This window comes from Camelus dromedarius, chromosome 3 (assembly GCF_036321535.1).
Source record: "Camelus dromedarius isolate mCamDro1 chromosome 3, mCamDro1.pat, whole genome shotgun sequence".
Taxonomy (NCBI): domain Eukaryota; kingdom Metazoa; phylum Chordata; class Mammalia; order Artiodactyla; family Camelidae; genus Camelus; species Camelus dromedarius.
The window spans coordinates 59,930,528-59,950,396 of NC_087438.1; the positions used below are offsets into that span (position 1 = coordinate 59,930,528).

General features: G+C 37.2%; 2 long non-coding RNA genes across 3 annotated transcripts in view; one reads left to right on the top strand and one right to left on the bottom strand.

Moving 5' to 3' along the window:
- The window catches only part of LOC105099641 (uncharacterized), a 110,456-nt gene that overhangs the window by 27,364 nt on the left and 63,223 nt on the right, over positions 1 to 19,869 (top strand). The window lies entirely within an intron of this gene.
- Positions 1 to 19,869, bottom strand: part of LOC116152064 (uncharacterized) — a 659,999-nt gene that overhangs the window by 3,111 nt on the left and 637,019 nt on the right. Inside the window, exons 5-8 of the long non-coding RNA XR_010379120.1 lie at positions 8,894 to 9,052; positions 7,848 to 7,978; positions 3,222 to 3,456; positions 45 to 320 (exon numbers count right to left, since the gene is read on the bottom strand). This is a non-coding gene — a long non-coding RNA (uncharacterized LOC116152064). The remainder of the gene's footprint in view (positions 1 to 44; positions 321 to 3,221; positions 3,457 to 7,847; positions 7,979 to 8,893; positions 9,053 to 19,869) is intronic.

Genomic DNA, 19,869 nt, shown 5'->3' on the forward strand with positions numbered 1-19,869 from the left:
CTGAAATTTTCATAACAAAGAAAAAGATAAAAGAAAATAGTTACCCTTTGTTTAGTCTCTGTTAGAGAACAAATACTCATAATTAAACTGTAACTGGAATCAAAATGTAGTTTGGGATAAACAACCTAAATGGCCTCCAAGATAAATTACAGTACTCATTTCTCTATTGTTGGTTTGTTCTTTCCAGTTTCATCAGGAAGCAGGACTGTGGGGATTCTGCACTTGTATGTCACCACGGAGCAGGTTCTCTCGTGCCAGCAAGCTTTGCAGCTTGTTTGAGTCTGTCCACTTGCTCACCATCTGGAACTGTTTCATATTCTCTAGAAAGAGAGAGAGAGACACAAGGAGAGAGAGTAGGGGAGAGAGAGAAAGGGAGGTAGGGAAGGGAGGAAAGAAGGAAAGAAAGAGATGAAAAAAAGAGAGAAAGGATGAGTAACATCACTGGGTTGACTTTTTATTTGTAGAGATTTCCGTGTGCTTATCAAACCCAGGCATCCACACCACGCAGAGGCACCCTACCAGCCACAATATTTCTGACATTGGGTTTGACTACAGAACTACTCCCTACAAATGTGTAGGTTCTGGATCCTATAACATTACTCTAGATTGTCAAGAGAAAAATCCAGTTTTATTTTTTAAATTTAGTTTTCAGTCTTTTGCAAGTTTTAACCCATATTCCTCAATTTGCTGTGATCTTTATGAAGCTATGTTTGATTTGTGGGGAAAACTGACAACGTGAATTTTTTCCTAAGGAAGATACAGCTTGTGTGTTCTTCGGCTCATGCTTTGCCATGGGTAGAGGTGGGCTGGGGAGAGGGCACAATGGGACTAAAGCTCTGTTCTAATCAGGACACTCCTTGCACCAAAATGCTTGCCCATGCCAGTCTTTTCTTAGGACACAGCAAGATGAAGAAACTGATTTAAAAGGCTCTTAGGTTAAAGCCTCATCTGTTTAAAATTTGTGAGAAGGCATATCTGTTCACAACTTCATGAAATTCAAAAGATACAGTACTCACTCAACATTTTGATTTATAACTAGCACTGGATAATTTAAAAGAAAAACCCTACAGCTCATACTGTGCTTACAGCCTAAAGAAACCTCCAGGTATTATGTCTGAAAATTATTGCCTTAAATCTTCTGGCCAATTTTATAATTGTTTCACAGAAAAGGAGAGAAGTTCCTTGTTGCATTCCCCAGGGAAGGGGTCAGTAATTAAGACACACGTGCCAAACAAGACGCGAGAACTTGTTTTCATTGGTAAGCATGCTAGTAGCCGTCTCCTGAGAGAATAATCACCAGCTGCATTTTGTAACATGTGAGAATGTGTGGGTGGAATAACCACTTCCCCACTTATCTTCTGCCTGGTCTCAGTATCACTCTGCCCCACCTGGCTCCCCAGAAGCACAGGTGCTACCAGCAAGACACCCTACTTGTTTAAGGGATGGTCAGCCCCAGCTGGCCTCCTAGTCCAGTATTTGGTCCATCATCAGAATATGGAAGGGGATTATAAAGTAAGAAAAATAAAACCAGTATTTGTTGTGCACCCTGTACCTATGAGACATCTTTATAATCTTCAGAGTGATTAAAGAACTTTCCCAGAATGAGAGTCATAACTGGTTTGAACCTGTGACTTCTGAATCTGAGGCCTACCATAATTTCATTACATTTGGTTCCATGTCTTTGTAAAGAACAGTTACTATTCTTTAGAAGAAATCTCTTAAACTGTTACCCTTAGAAACCATTGCCCCAAAGGTTATTAACTTGTCGTAAAGAAAGTATTTTGTGATGAACTGTGTGGAGGTCTATGTATTAAAAATCACCCTCTCCCCCATAGAATTCCTTGTAGACTAATAAATTGGTGTGCATTGTGACTCTTCTAGAGAGAGATCAGAATGGCTGTGCTTCTAAAATTTCTCTCCTTACATGGTACATCTGTTAATATTTCCTTGAGTCAGTGTTCCACAGAACAGCATGGACAAAATACTTCATACACTTAAATAGTAATTATAACTGATACTAGAATAATCAGTCATGAGATGAAAAATACAGAGTAAAGAAGCCAGGCCCTGCTTTGTGTGGTGGCTGCTAGCCACTGGTTGGCAGGACCAGGTCAGGAGTTGGCTAAGTGTGGAACCCTGGGGGTCCCCAAGGCTAGTGCTAGCTCACTGGTGGTGGAGTCAGGGTCCAGAAGACTCCAGGGCTGTTGCTCACCCACTGGTGGGTGAGACCAGGTCCTGGGCAGAGCCGGGTTTTGGAGTCTGGTTGCAAGGCCCAGGGTCCCAGAGCTGGTGTCAGATCTCTGGTAGGAGAGGAGGGCTCTCGACACAGTTGAGCACAGGGTCTAGAGTGCCACAAAGCTGGGGTTGGCCTGCTGATGGGCGGGGCCAGGGCCCAGCTGGTCCTAGGGCAGGCTGGGCCACAGGCTGAGGGACTGTGGTTTTCTTGTGTCTGTTGTCAGTCCCCTGGTGGGTGAGGCTGATCCAGAGACTAGCGCAGGCTTCCTGGAGGGCAGGCCTGGGGCCCAGGGCATTCTGGAACTGGTGCCTGCCCACTGGTGGGTGGAGTTGGGTCCTGGGCCCTCTGGTGGGCAGGGCCAGGCCCAGAGGCAGTTGTGGGCTCAAAGGGTCTTTAGGAAGCCTGTCTGCTCATGAGTGGGGCTGTGTCCCCACCCAGTTAGTTGCTTGGCCTGAGGCGTCCCAGCACTGCTGCCTACAGGCAGAAGGGCCAGGGCAGGGCTGTGTCCTGGGGCTAATAAGCTAGGAGGAGGATTCCACAATGGCACTTTCTAGCACCAGGGGCCATGTGATAGCATGAGCTCCCAAGAATGGCTGCTGCCAGTGTCCGTGTCCTTAGGGTGAGCTGCAGTTGTCTCTGGGAGACTCTCCAGGATTAGCAGGTGGATCTGACCCAGGCTCCTATCAAATTACTGCTTCTTCCCTGGGTCCCAAAGTATGTGAAATTTTGTGTGTGCCCTTTAGGAGTGGACTATTTTCCGTAGCCCTCTAGGACTCCTGAAAGTAGTAAGTTCCACTGGCCTTCAAAGCCATATGCTCTGGGGGCTCATCTTCCTGTTGCAAGACGCCTGGGCTAGGGTGCCCGTCATGGAGCTAAGACCTCTAGCTCCTTGGGGAGAACCCCTGCAATGTAATTATTTTCTAGTTTGTGGGTCTCCCACCTGGGGGTATGACACTCGATTATATTGCCAGTCCGTTCCTCCTACCTGTCTCGTTATGGTTCCTTCTTTATGTCTTTAGCTATAGAAGATTTTTTCTGGTAGATTCCAATGTTTTTAATTGACAGTTGTTCTGCCAATAGTTGTGATTTTGGTGTGCTCGTGAGAGGAAGTGAGCTCAGGGTCTTTATACTCCTCCGTCTTGCACTCTTCTATGACTCCACTCCCATGCACTGCTCTCAAGAAGGTATCAGAAGGTGTTCCACCAAATTGAGAGAATAAACTGAGAAAGAGGAAATCAGAAATGCTAAGTGAAATAAGACAGATAAATACTGTATGATATCACTTATATGTAAAATATGAAAAATAATACCAACTAGTGAATATAACAAGTAAGAAACAGACTCACAGATACAGAGAATAAATCAGTGGTTACCAATAGAGAGGGAAGTGAGGAGGGCAAAATAGGGGTAGGGGACTATGACGTACAAACTATTATGTATAAAATAAATAAGCTACATGGATGTATCATAGAATACAGGGAATATAGCCAGTATTTTGTGGCAATTACTAATGGAATATAACCTTTAAAAATAGTGAATCACTATGTTGTAAATCTCTAACTTAGGTAATACTGTACATCAACTATAAATTTAAAAATAAATAAAAGTAAAATTTTTTAAATCAAGTTTTTAAAAAGCATTATTTATCTATGCAATATAAAGCTTATTAATTTTGAGCTAATCTGTTTGACATTTGGATTTGACATCTTTAGATTACTTTCTTCACAGAATTTTAATTGGCAAAATGTTCTCATGACAACAAAACCCATCACAATACTAAACGAAGAGTACATGTTTAAGGACTAAAGGATGCTTTGTGTAAATTTACTGCTCTGCTCACTGAAAATGGTTAATTATTAAAAGAGAATTTTCAGTGCCTATGATGGGGCACACATAATAGGAAACACAGAGAAGAACTTAGTGTGGTTTTCAAGGACCTCACTGCCTAAAAGGAGAAACAGGCTTATTAACAAGTATAACAAGTTTTTGTATTGTTTTGTTTTTTTGGAGAAGGTATCAGTCTATGTTCCCAAAGTAGCTCCTATCAGCTGCCTGTATCACATAGCCAATTAAATGACAACAGTATTATTCTAGTCTACTGAGGATTAAATAGAATTCAAAATTTGTCAGAAGTTTTTTGAATTTGAAGGCACTCAAACTCAAAAATCTTATGTTCCCCACTTCCAGTGTTCTTGGTTATTAACTATCTTTGTATAAATTTTGGTCAGCCATCTGTTGGTTTATAGCCCTTTTTATTCCTAGCGCCTCAAGGATATATGCCTCTGGCATCTGGATGTGGATAGAATCCAGTCTGTTGTACTTGGTAAGTGGCTGTGGATTTGGTAGATGGCTAATGTCCCTTGGCATCTGTTCCTAAATACTGGGTTCAAATTTTGCTTTTGGACATCCTACTCTTCCCTCTGCTCCCCGCTAGACAGGCTCTTCTGGAGCACCTTGTTTGGTGCTGCACCTCTAATTCTTCTACTGCGTCCTTTCTTACATGTCCACAGGGTAATCTGTATCAACACTCAGTTTACAGACACAAACCTGTACACAAGTAACTAGGGGAGTACTGAAAAGAAACCTTGAGGAGAAAACTTTAACTCTGTCTGTGAGGTCAAGAAAATGTCAAGAGATCTCTGAAGAATGAATAAGGAGGATTCTGGAGGGAGACATTGAGAGTGGAGATTGAGAGGAGGGAGGATGTTCTAGACTGATGGAATCCCTTACGCAAAGACACAGTGAGAGATGAAGCGAAAACAAAATTTATATGACTATAACATAGGATGTTAAGGTAGAGATGTGGTTGAACATGCCAAAAAGTATACATAAACTTATGAACATTAAATATCAAAAAGATTTTATATAGGAGTAACAAATCAGATACAGATCTTAATATTACTCCGGCAGTGACTTAGAAGGCAAAATTGGAGGTAGGTATGCTTGAACTTGGTAGTTGAACCCAAACTTTACTATAAATAGAATGTGAACACTAGAAACAAACTTTTTTTTTTTGGTTTTGTTCACAAGTGCATCTTTAGCACCTGGAGGAGTTGCTGACATATAAATCAAATGAATAAAAACAGAAGAGTACTCATTATTTAGCTAGCTACCCAGCCAGCCAGCCAGCCAGCCAGCCAGCCAGCCAGCCAGCCAGCCAGAACGGAATGCTTGCACTATACTAATCATATCCTAGATACTCAAAGGATGTATACAATTGGAATAAAAGAGGGCCAAAGACAGAAACTTAGAAACATGAATATTTAACAAGGGAGTGAAGAAAAGGATCATTAAGAGACTTTAAAAAATTATAGAGAGAGGAGATGAAACTAACAATTTGTCACACTGAGAGCTAGAGGTAAACACGATTTCGTGGATAATAAGGGGATTGCCAGTATTTTGGTGCTTAGATCAGATTACAATACTAATTGGTCATTGTCCATTTTTTCCCCTTTTTTATTAAAAGTATAATTTACAAACAGTGAAAAACACAGACCATAAGAATATAGTTCAGTGAGATTTGAGAAATACAACTCCGTGGCCCACATACTTATCAAAATACGGGACATTTCTTTCTCAAAATGTTCCCTCCTGTCCTTTTGCAGCTAATTCCTCCCACAAAGAGGTAACTGCTGCTTGGATTTTTTTTCCTCCATGAACTTCTTTTGCCATTTCCTATGTCTGATCTTATCATATGAATGTAAGACCACTTGATACTGTGTCACAAGTCAATAAATTTCTCTCTGTGCTCCAATTTAGTTTTTATTAACTGATAAAATGTGCAATCTGCTGTTAAGCTTTGTGAATTTGGGATGTTTATTTAAATTATATTATTTTCAGTTTTAAGATTTCTATTGTTTTTTCTTTTCATAGTTTATATTGCTCTGTTGAGGAATATATTTCCATCTTTTCACACATTACCTTTGTATTTAAATTCGTGAAATGTATATATTAACTGCTTTAAAGTCACTGGGCTAATTCCAACATGTGTGTCACATCTGGGTTTGTTTCTGTTCAGTCTAATTTTCTTGGTTGTGAGTCATTTTTTAAAAGTTGTCTTTGAATATCCAGTAAATTCTGATTGAATTTGGGCGTTGTGACTACTACGGTACTTAAAGCCTACATTATTCTGTCTTTAAAAAATGTTGAGATTTGTTCTAGCAGGCTGTTAATTTGCTGGTGGCTCAACTTAATTCTGTGGAGGCTTAGTTTTAGGCTTTGTTTAAATAGTTCTAGAGTAGCTCTCACTTTAGGGCTAGACTTGTCCTATTCTTAAGGTATGACCTCTCTAAGATTTCAACTGAATGACTGGGTTTTTCAGAGAGACGTCTCTACTCTGGCTGTCTCCTCTCTCCTCTCTCGGGTCTCCGGTGTATTCCAGTACCAAGTACACTCTACAGTCTCCATGCTTCTCATTGTCCCTTAGTAACTACGGTTTTCCAGGCCTTGTGGAGTTTTACTCTGCGTGTGTGCAGCTTATTATTTGGCCAAAGATGGAAGGGGATCCCTGTGCAGATTCCTGGGGCTCCTTGTCTGTGCTGCTCCCTGCTTTCTGATACCCTGCTCTCCAAATTCTGGCCATGTCACAGCCTTGAACCTGTTCTCTCTTGCCTCTCATTGGACAGACCAGTTCTCTCTGTTTGGACTCTAGTTCCCTGTGCTACAATTTGAAACGTCCCTAAGCAGAATAATGGAGTGAATCTGTGTGTTTACCTTTCCTCAAGGATCCAAATCCCTGTACTGTCTGTTATACAAAGTCTGAAATCAGTTGATTTTTACTTTTTGCCTAGATTCACAATTGTTTATTGCAGGAGAACTATTCCACAATACCCGATAAGCTGTCATAGCCAGGACAAGGAGGTCTGTCCATTGGGTCTTGCAGTTGGAATGCTTTTGGAGACCAGATGACTTTCAGGATCATAGCGTGGCAGATGTCTGTCATTCACTTTGTAACAGACAGCTCCTCCCCTTCTTCCAAGCGTCTATGGTCTCTGAGGACCTTACAGAGGTTTGTTGTACTTAAATCTTACGGACATAGTACCTATTCATTAGCACTGTTTTTAGAAAGATATATAGTTCTTTACATTTTCACGCATATTACCACATCTTTCTCTAAGTCACACACTTTTTCATAATCAGATGTCATTTTTCAAGTCACCTAAGTGGAGCTGGAAAGGAAGCAAACTAATATGTTGATGGATGGATTCAGTCAATACTAAAACTGACATTTAGGTCATTCTCATGACCAAAAAACCATTGATTCAGTTGCTTTTCATTTGCAGTAAGTTAGAGGGTTTTCATGTGGACAATCTGTATTCACCAATTGTACTGGAGTCACACACACACATAGCTTAAGTTATGCATGACAGTGCACTCTGCCAAATGACTGCACAGCTGGAGAGTTCACTGCGGGTAGCAGCTGGGTGAGGATCCTCAAAAGATGGGTGGGTGTTGAAGGAGTTCTGTCTTGCTTTTGTACCCAGAAGGCTCACTGTTAGCATCCCACAAACACAAAGAAGAGATTAGAGTTTATTGTTCATTTTCCCCTCATGGGGAAGCCATGTATGTTTATGCCCTAAAGATTGCACATTTTAAAGAAAAAGCCACTTACACTGTGGAATTAACCAAATTGACTATCTTCCCAGTTTGAATTCACTGGATAACGGCTAATCCCCACTTTACATTATGCTCTAAAGACTGAGCCAAAGGATTCTGAAGGCCTGCATTTCCAGGTTTTCTCATCTGTAATACAAACACCAGTTAAAGACATAATATCATTTTATGCTACTCTCAAAGGGCATCTAGCAAAGCTGGCTAGCATTACTGCAACATTTTAATTACTGGTGCTTACCACAATTTGCAATAATTACAGTTCATTTAGTGAGCTGGTTCTTAATTGCAGACACTGCTAAAGTAACAGTTGAATAAAAAATAAAGTACACTTTCATAAAAAATAAAATACACTTTCATATATATACTATATATGTATATAAAATATGATTGAGAAAGATGTAAGCTTATAAAGAAATAAACTAACATATTCTACTAGACCAAATTCTAAAGCAGAGATACTAAAAATAGTTTTCTAAACCTAAAGTCTAAGTAAATTTAATCATCAGGACAAGTTGCTCTATCATTTATGGAATTTTCTTTCTTTAGTACAATTTCTAATTTTATGCCTCTTTGTATTAAAGCTCAATGAGTGAATTCTAGTAGGTAAACTCTCAATTTCTATTCATTATCAGGTGGCAAATCTCAAAGATAGAAATAACTCCTATATAAAATGAATTTTCATCTAAAATAAAAAGCAGTTCTGGAAAACTCATAAAAATTCTGTTCTTATTCGTTTTTCACTTCATTGAATACCAAATAATCATGAGATTTTACCTGATATAAATGTAGGTCATATGGGGATCAGAATCTTTGGTGGATGAGGAAGCAAGGGAAATGCTAAGAAAAGCTAAACCAAAGAGAAAAGAATAGCTAGTGAAAGGGCTTATTCTCTTGATAAGAAAGTACATTAGGTTCTAACTTCTCTGGTTGCCATACTTTTCTGGGTGTCCTGGAACAATTCCCCCAAGTTCACTGTGCTTCAGTGTTCCTGAAGGCAAGTAAAAGATCATAGTGGATTCAGTTCTTCTTTAGAGGAATACCTACATTTTGATGGCCACATGGGTTAATACACTTGAGAGCTCTTTGAATAGATGGGATGCACCAGGATGCCTTCTAGTAGGTCACTAGACTGCTGCTCAGTATGGCCAGTTCCACTGAATATCCTTGGCAGTTTGGTCCCAAAGATGGGAAGCCAAGGAAGGACTGTAGGAACAGAGTAATACAGAGAATAATTCCATCAGGTAACTCCATAAGCTTGCAGATTAGCTTCTGAGTTGTGGAATTCTGTTATAAAACCATGTCTTCAACATGCAAAGTGAATTGGAGAAAGGAAACAGTAAAGAAACCTAAGGAATTCCCTCTGCTCTTAAGAAGCTTCTTCTGAAAGTGAAAAACTTCATGAGTATTCTTCAATGTCAAAATATTCTCAGCTTGTATCTAGTTAACTTCACAAGTTACATAAAGCAGTCCTCACAGTTTTTAAAAAATTCTGGACATTAAAGGAGAGAAATTTTAGTTGACTTAACCAAGAAAATGGGAAACACTTCTATCTATTGAACACACACGTATTTCTTTGATAACATGGGGTTTGAAGGTGATAGTTCTCTTTCAAAAAATTGATCCCTTCCCAGACAGGTATTATAATAGTTATATTACAAGTCTTCAGCAAGTTACTTGTCTTTAATTTCCAGTAGTCTTGAAGAGAACATTTTGAGTCAAAGCAACAAAACAATACAAATGAAATACCCTTCACGACAAGAGTTGTCTTCTGAGTAGTTGGCTTTGATTAGAGCAGGTAGTAATTTGAAAAGTGATGCATCTCTCAAAATCATTTAATTCATATTAAAACCACATTGTGATCTTTATAGGAAAAAATGACATGTTGATTCTCAGAATGAAAAGAATGTTCTTTCTGGTTACAGTTTGAACATCTTGCACCTCATGGAGCAGTATGAGTGAGGCAGACTGGCCCAGTGATGAAGTGTGAGGCTGTGAAATCTTAATGATCATTTAAACCTATGTGATCATGGGTAAAATTATTTAACTTGAGTATTATTTGTTAAAAATAAATGTTAATTATATTTACCTCATAGGTTATTTTGATTGGTGAGGATCACATGAATTAACTGAATTGAATAGAATAAAAATTTAGTTTTGTTCAGAGTAAATATGGACTAGGTGTTAGCTATTATCATTATTGGTACTATTACACAGAAGACAGAAAACACTGTAAATTAGGAGACCTGAGCTGTATTCCAGCTTCTTAGTTCACTTCTTTTGCAAACCTTTCAACATACTTGAGCCTTAGTCTCACAATCAGTGAATCTAAGGGGCTGGGTAGTAAGATCATGTAGGTTCCTGCAAGTTCTAACTCTTTAATGATACATGCAAGTTTCGGTTTTATTCAGTGCTGGCTTTGAGCAAAAATTGTAATATATGTAATGTGATTCTAGATTCTCCATCTTCATTTATTTTCTGCAGTTTCCTGCTCTGCAAGGTGACTACACCAAGTCACCCAGGTTCTTTGTGCCATCACAAGATTTGTGGAAGTAGTATCTTAGCATGTTTTGAAAGCATTTGGGGTATATCACAGATTCATTTTGCTTACAAGAAAGGTTCTCTGGCAATGGCAAGTAAGCAAGAAGGTGCCAATGTTAAATCCAACCTTAAATGTAACAGATTTCAATGTATTATGCTAAGGCAATAAATGTCTCTGTAATATCAACAGCTTATAATAACAATGATTTATTTCTTACTCACATTAACATTCCAGCTGCTGCTATTACAGTCGCTGAAGTTAGTGGCTGCATCTCTACTTTACATGCCTTCTCATTCTTGCACCCAGGATGAAAGACCTGCCCTTAGATCAATCATTATATTTTTCAGGCAAAGGTAAGAGCAAGAGAGTTAGTTGGCAAGCACATGCAAGGGCTCTTAAAAACTTCTGATGAAGGTGGCTTACTTTGTGTTCACTGACGTGCCATAGGCAAAATCAGTTCACAAGACCAAATTTAAAGGCAATAGACTGTGATGTAAAACAGGAAGGAGGAGGGAATATCTGGGAGCAATGATAATAGTCTGTCACAGTTTTCAGAAGATCCTCTTTATTCCTCAGGGTTGTTAAAGACCCAGATCCTTCTAAATTTAATCAATTTAAATATTCCTTCTCTACTAAGGCTTCCTTAATTTCTCTGGTCAGTGGTTCATTGATCGATTCATTTGTATTCCTATGGCATCTTACACATCTCTCTCTGATAGTACATATCACAGTGCATTATAATTAGATGAATCGTTGTGCTGGCAAGTGTTTAACAAACGTAAGTCTAGGGGAAAGGAGTCCTAATTTGTAAGATTTGCCAATTTCCATGGTGTTAGTACTTTACCATAGCTGATTTCAAGTGACCAACATGTTAATAATGAAACATGGAATTGGGAAAAGATGTAGAGTAACACAAAATTATGAGATTTCCAGCATATAGAAATAATAGGTATAAATAAACTCAAATGCATAGATCAGTAAAATGTGGTAAAACAATAAAGTGATGAGTTTTGAATATTTATTACCTGTGTTTTAATATAATTTATTTAATTGTAAATTTATATAATTAAATTTTTTAGTAATGAGACTGTTCAACAACCAGCTTACAAAATTCCTGGAGTTACAGCAATGAGTTCTCATGAGCAGATACAATGGCTCCAGCATAACACTGAAATTTTGATGTCGTTTTTCTTTTTGCTAAAGATTGGGTGTCCTTAAAGACAGGAGATGTATCTTCATTAATCTTTTTATTCACAGTGCCTAGCATGGTGCCTGGCATTCAGTAGCCTCAATGTCAACTGAATAAATGAGTGGAAAAAAATAGGGAATTAACAGGCATTATAGAGAATAGTATGAATAGATATGAACAAACTTCACTGGATTGGTATCCTTCTAATTGAGAGAATTATGGAAACTATATATACCTTAATCCATAAGGAAATAAATAAAAAAAAAAAGTAGAAACCACTGCCCCACCTTGCCTGAGGTGACTCAGACATATCCCCAGAGATGTCGTTGCCACTAAAAGCTTTATTTTCCCTTTCTGATAAAATACTGAGCTGTATTGGATAACTTGTTTAGTGATAATAATAGCTTTTATTGAGGACTAGGGAAGAAGCATTAAGTCTTATATTGTTTTATCCTCATAGCAACTCTGAAGTAAATTACATTATTATTTCCTGTTTTATAGATGAATATCCAAGATTTAGAGAAGCTAAGTAACTTGCTCAGGATTCTAAAAACAGAATGAGTTAGAGCAAGAATTTTATTCTGCACAACACTGTAAAATTATTATAAATCAATAAAAAAAAAGTTTAAAAAAAAAAGAATTTTATTCTGAACCATCTGGCTCTAGAGATTTTTTTGCTCCTCAGAAGCAGAGCTGGGGAATGTTTTACCTTCTCATTTTACAGTGAATGACATTTGCCACTTTAATGAACTCCTTTGTTTCAGACATAAATGCTTTATTTCTAAAGCATGCAAAGACTTTTAACATACTCTGATAATTTCCTCTAAGCAGAACTTCACTTTATGTTGCCAAGCTTAACAATAACATCAGGTTATTGAATATTATAATGATTCTTCTAATTCATCAGTTGCTTTCTATTTATTGATTTCCTGATAATATAAACAAATTTCATTCAGTAAACCAAAAAAGTAATCCTAATCTTTTTTTTAATCTTTTTTTAAATTGAAGTATAGTTGATTTATAATATTTTGTTAGTTTCAGATATACAGCAAAGTGATTCAGTTACATATATATTTTTTCAGGTTATTTTCCATTATAGGTTATTTAAGATATCGAATATATTTCCCTGTGTTATACAGTAAATCCTTGTTGCTTATCTATTTTATGTATCGTAGTTTGTGTCTGTTAATCTCATACTCTTAATTTGTCCCTCCCCTCTATCTTTCCCCTTTGGTAACCACAAATTTTTTTCCCTATGTCTGTGAGTCTCTTTTTAATATATAGATTCATTTGTATTATTTTTTAGATTCCACATATAAATGGCAACATACAATTGTCTTTCTCTGACTTACTTCACTTAGTATGATAATCTCTAGGTCCATCTGCATTGCTGCAAATGGCAATTTTTCATTCTTTTTTATGGCTGAGTAATAGCCCATTGTGTGTGTGTGTGCACGCGCGTGCCAGGCACATATTCTTAAATCACTCATCTGTTGATGGGCACTTACGTTGTTTCCATGTCTTAGCTATTGTAAGTAGTGAAGCTATGAACACTGGGGTGCATGTATCTTTTCAAATTAGAATTTTGATCTTTTCTGGATATACACCCAAGAGTGGAATTGCAGGAACATATAGTTGCTCTATTTTCAGTTTTTCAAGGAGCCTCTATACTGTTTTCCATACTGGCTGCATCAATTTACATTCCCACCAACAATGTACTAGGCTTCACTTTTCTCCCCACCCTCTTTAGCATTTATTATTTGTAGATTTTTTTGATGATAGCTATTTTGATCAGTGTGAGGTGATAACCTCATTGTGGGTTTGATCTGCATTTCTCTAGTAATTAACAGTTGGGGCATCCTTTCATGTGCCCATTGGCCATCTGTATGTCGTCTTTGAAGAGATATCTATTTAGGTCTTCTGCCCATTTTCTGATAGAGTTGTTTGTTTTTTTGATATTGAGTTGTATGAGTTTACATATTTTAGATCTTAATCACATCATTTACAAATATTTTCTCCCAGTCCATAGGCTGTCTTTGCATTGTGTTGATTGTTCCTTTGCTGTGCAAAAACTTTGTTACTCATTTGTTTATTTTTGCTTTCATTTCTTTTCTCTTGAGAGAATGAACTAAGAAAATATTGCTACAATTTATGTCCAAGAGTGTTTTGCCTATGTTCTCTTCTAGGAGTTTTATGGTGTCATGTCTTATATTTAGGTCTTTAAATCATTTTGAGTTTATTTTTGTGTATGGTGTGAGAGTATTCTAATTTCATTGATTTACATGAGGCTGTAGAGCTTTCACAACACAACTTGCTGAAGTGATGATCTTTTTTCTGTTGTATATTCTTTTTTAAAAATTATCAATGCTCATTTTATTGGGGCTGTTGTTTCAATCAAATATCATTTAACTCACATGGATTGATTCATGCTATACTTTAGTGACAAAGCTAAGCATTTTGACTACTTTTATAAGGCACATCAAAAACATCACAAAATAATGTAATTGTCATGAGACTTAGTTTGTCTTTCCTCAATAGCAAATATATCACTACTTTTCCTTTGAAAATCTTCAAAGATTCATGTATGCAAATATTGAATGACAGTATTATAAAAACACATATATATTTTGATGATCTCATCTGACTGAAAAGTGAGCTCAAAAAGATGACCCAGAATTCACAAAACTTGGTTTTCACTTTCAAACCTATTTAACATATTCCTGCCTCCTTCATTAAAATTAATAACCATAGGTGTATGGGTTTATTTCTGGGCTCTCTGACCTGTTTCATTGATCCATATGTTTTTGGGCCAGTACCTTGCTGTTTAAATTACTTTTGCTTTGTAGTATTATCTGAAGTCTGGAAGGTTATGCTTTGTTCTTTTTCCTCAGGATTGCTCTGGCAATTCTGGGTCTTTTGTTGTTCTATATAAATTTTAGTAGTATTCTCATTCTGTGAAAATTATCATAGGTAATTTGATAGGGATTGCATTAAATCTCTAGGTTGCTTTTGGTAGTATGGCCATTTTAACAATATCAATTCTAATCCAAGAGGATGGGAATCTTCCCATTTGTTTGAATTATACTGTCTTCTTTATCAATTTTTTTATAGTTTTCAGCATAAAGGTCTTTCACATCCTTGGTTAAACTTATTTGTAGGTATTTTACTTTTTTATATGATTTTAAATGGGATTTCTAAACTTTATCTTTCTGATACTTCATTGTTAGTGTAAAGAAATGCAACAGATTTCTGTATATTAATCTTGGCTCCTGCTACCTCGCTGATTTTATTTAGTAGTTCTAATAGATTTGTGTGGAGTCTTTAGGGCTCTATACATGGAGTATCATGTCATCTGCAAATAGTGATGGGTTTGCCCCTTCCCGTCCAATTTGGATACCTTTTATTTCTTCTTCTTGTCTGATTACTAGGGCTAGGACTTCCAATACTGTGTTGAATAGAAGTGGTAAGAGTGGGCATCCTTGTTTTGGTCCAGAATTTAGCAGGAAGGCTTTCAGCTTTTCACCATTAAATATTATGTTGGCTGTAGGTTTGTTGTGAATGGCTTTTATTATGTTGAGGTATATTCCCTCTTACCTACTTTGACAAGAGTTTTTATCATGAATGGATGTTGAATTTTATCAGTTGTCTTCCTTGAGTCTATTGACATAATCATGTAGTTTTTGTCTTTCATTTTGTAACTGTGGTATATATCACCTTGACTGATTTGAGTATGTTGAACTATCCTTGCAACCCTGGAATGACTCCAACTTGATCACTGTGTATGGTCCTTTTTATGTATTGTTGGATTCAGTTTGCTAATATTTTGTTGAGTTTTGCATCTGTGTCCATCAAAGTTATTGGCCTATAACTTTGTTTTTTGTGGTTTCTTTGTCTGGTTTTGCCATCAGGGTGATGGTGGCTTTGCAGAATGAATTTGGGAGTATTCCCTCCTCTTCAAACTTTTGAAATAGTTTGAGAAGTATAGGTATAAGTTCTTCTTTGTATGTTTGGTAGATTTCCTCAGTAAGGTCATCTGGTCCTGGACGTTTGTTTGCAGGGAATATTATATTACAAATTTTATTTCACTTCTAATGATTGGTCTATTCAACCTATCTGTTTCTTCTTGATTCCGTTTTGGCAGGTTGTACGTTTCTAGAAACTTGTCCATTTCTTCCTGATTGCCCAACTTGTTGGCATGAAACTGTTCATAGTATTCTCATGATTTTTTTTTTTTTATTTCTGTGGTATTGGTTGTTATTGCTCTTTTTTCATTTATCTTTGCAAGAAAGAAACCAGCTCTTGGTTTTATTGAACTTTTCTATTGTTTTAATTTTTCTTTTTATTGAAGTATAATTGACTTACAATGTTTCAGGTGTACAGCAAAGTGATTCAGTTATACATATGTGTGTGTATAATATGTATATAGTGTATATAGTATAACATATACTATATATATATATATATATTCTTGTTCAATTATTGCCCATTATAGGTTATTATAAGATATTGAATATAATTCCCTCTGCTATACAGTAGGTCCTTATTGTTTATCTGTTTTATATATAGTAGTGTGTCTATGTTAATCCCAAATTCCTAATTTATCCCCCCACCCACCCACCCCCTTTCCTCTTTGCTAACCATAAGTTTGTTTCCTGTGTAAGCTTATTTCTGTCTTGTAAATAAGTTCATTTGCATCTTTTTTCTAGATTCCACATATGAGTGATATCATATGATACTTGTTTTTCTCTGTCTGATTTACTTCATTTAGTATGATAATCTTTAGGTCGATCATGTTGCTGCAAATGGCATTAGTTCATTCTATTTTATGGTTGAGTAATAAGCCACTGTATATGTGTGTGTGTGTCTATGTGTGTATATGTATATATTCATACACACAACATTTTCTTTATCCATTCATCTGTCAGTGGACATTTAGGTTGCTTCCATGTCTTGGCTTTTATAAATAGTGCTGCTATGAACATTGGGGTGCATCTGCCTTTTCTCCAGATACATGCTGAGGAGTGGAATTGCTAGATTATATGGCAATTTTTTCAGTTTTTAAAGGAACCTCTGTACTCTTCTCCATCATGGCTGTACCAATTACAGTCCCATCAACAGTGTACTAGGGTTTACTTTTCTTCACACCCTCTCCAGCATTTATTATTTGTAGACTTTTTGATGTTGGCTATTCTGACCATGTGAGGTGATATCTCATTGTGATTTTGATTTGCATTTCTCTAATAATTAACTATGTTGAGCATCTTTTCATGTGCCTATTGGCCATTTGTATGTTGTCTTTAGAGAAATATCTATTTAGATCTTCTGCCAATTTTTTGATTGGTTGTGATTTTTTTGTTTGCTTGTTTGTTTTGATACTGAGCTATATGATATGTTTGTATACATTGGAAATTAATCCCTTTTTGGTTGTATCATATGCAAGTATTTTCTTCTATTGCATAGGTTCTTTTCATTTTGTTTATGGTTTCCTTTTCTGTGCAAAAGGGTTTAAGTTTAATTAGGTCCCATTTGTTTATTTTTGCTTTTGTTTCCATTACTTTAAGAGATAGATCCAAAAAAATACTGCTGTGATTTAAGTCAAAAGAGTGTCCTGCCTGTTTTTCTTTAGGGACTTTATAGTATCTAGTTTAGATACTATAGTTTAGATTAGATTTAGATCTTTTAGTTTTGAGTTTAGTTTTGTATGAAGTGTTAGACAATGCTGTAATTGCATTCTTTTACATGTAGCTGTCCAGTTTTCCAGCACCACTTATTGAAGAGACTGTCTTTACTCCATTTTCTATTCTTGCCTCCTTTGTTATAGATTAATTGACCATAAGTGCATGGTTTTATTTCTGGACTTTCTGTCCTGTACCATTGATCTAGCTGTCTGTTTTTGTGCCAGTACTACACTGTTTTGATTACTGTAGCTTTGTAGTATAGTCTAAAGTCAGGAAACTTGATTCTTCCAGCTCTGTTAGTCTTTCTCAAGATTGCTTTGGTGTTTTTTTGTGTTTCCATAGAAATTTTAAAATTTTATGTTTCAGTTCTGTGAAAAATGACATTTGTAGTTTGATAGGGATTGCTTTGAATCTGTAGATTGCCTTAGGTAGTATGGTCATTTTAACAGGACCTGTCCACCCCAGCTCTAACTACAGGCTGTGTTTTGGGGTGAGAGGAGCCACAGCACTTCAGCTGGAAATGAACCACTCTGTACTCCTCCTTGGGGGCTGTCTGCCTGAGATGTGCATATATATGCCTACAAATTTCACTGCTGCTGGACTGGCCACTGCTGTACGTGTGCAGACAGTGGACTCTGAGATGTGGCCAGGACCAAACCCCCAGGCCCTCGGGTCTGTTACCATGCAGCTAGACTGAGTCTTCTCCCAGCATCCATTCACCAGGGATTCAGTTCCTAGCTATTGCACCTATTAGCAGCCCCATCTGGAGAACATTTTGGACAGGCAGTGCAGGGAGATGACAGCCATCAGTGCTAGCTAGTCTCACTGTGCTCTGATTGCTAGCAAGCCAGTACATGTGCATTCCTCATGAGCAAAGTGTAGGTCACTCCAGCCCTTCCATCTTTCCCACCAGATCTCCCAGCAGGCAAAGACACTCCACAGCACATGGGCCTACTTATGTGGTCCTTCCCTCCTTTGCAGATCTCTTCTAGGAACTGATGCCTTTTTTTTCCCCTCTAACATTTCTGGTCATGTGGAGCTCTTTCTTACAGCTTTGGTTGTATAAGAGGTCTTTTGCCAGTTTCCAGCTGGTTTTCTGTGGTAATTGTTCCATATGTAGATGTGTTTTATTGTGTCTGTCAGAGGAGGTGAGTTCATATCCTTCTACTCTGCCACCTTGATCCTCCTCCTAATCCTAACCTTTATACATGCTGATAAAAGGGAAAATCTTTATTGCTTTCAGTAAGAAGTTTTCTTAAGGCTTTTGTTTATCTACAGTCTGATTTTTGCAGGCTTGGTTAATAAAGCATGCTCACACATTGAATTTGCTAATGTTTCTCACAAAAATAGTACATAAAACAATTAACAATATTCACAATAGTTCAGGAAACTGTGTTTAGTGATATGGCAAAATATGACTCAGCTATCCAGTTCTCATGAAGAAGACAGATGAATAATTGTGTATCAAAACAACCAAAAATTAGAGAGGTAAAACATGGATACTTTTCAACAATTTGATGAAAAAAGTGAGCCTAACACAGTTCTGAAGAAGTAATTTATCAATCTGTCAAAATAATAATTTTTCCTAAATATTATGAACATGAATGTGCTGAGTTAAGAAAACTAGGGTAAAATTAGGTAAAATGATGAGTATGGTTGGATTGTCCCAAGTAAAACAACTGTCCTACTGACAATGGGGAATCTGTTGTACCTTGGCTTGTAGACTGCCTCAGAATTGGTTTGCCTCTGACACCACATGAAATTGTTTTATTCCTTGTAGTGCCTAGTAAATTGCCTTGCTTAAAGTAGCTGTTCTATAAGTATTTCTTGTATCAAATGGCTGAGTTAGAACTGGGTATAATTTATATTTTTATATATGACATAACATTTATATTAAATGCTCTTACCTTAAAAGGAAGTGCAAACTACCCCAGCTTAAACAGAATTCTAATATGGCACAATTTTTTTTATTACAGTTATTATTTTATTATTTCTAACATGGTCATAAAGTTTATTTTTGAACTTAACCATGGTTTTGGTTCTGGGTAAGATGTGGTAAGCACAGGTTATACTTTCTCTGTCACTGAATGCACCTATAGATTTTGGGCAGAATGCACTGAGCAGCTATCTGAGGACTACCAAGAATAGGTAGAACACCAACTGGAGGAAAACAATGTGAAGTACCACCAAACTGGCAATGAGTTTACCTATTTTTTTTTTCCTCCAGTAACCCCAGACCTGGGCTTAATTCATCCTGAAATTTTAAAGTGGGCATAAGCATGAACAGAGGAGGCTCTAAAAAACTCTTGAGTTCAGGTTTGAGAGGTAGGAAAGGGGAGCATCCTCTCAGCAGTAGGATCACAGTGGGGAGCCTACGACCCTGTAACTCTGAGGGAGGATAACCTTCTTCACCTGTCACAGAACCTGTGGTCCCAAGAAGGTCAGAGAAACCTCTTTTTTTTTTCCCATTCTCTGGTTCTCTGGCCCCTTGGCCCTCAATGAAAGTGCACTAATGTAAAGTGCACAGCAGAGAAAAGTAACTAAATCCCTATACTTCTGGCCAGAGGTACTGGGAGTATCAGTGGAGAGAGGAAAATTTGGTGAGATGACTCAT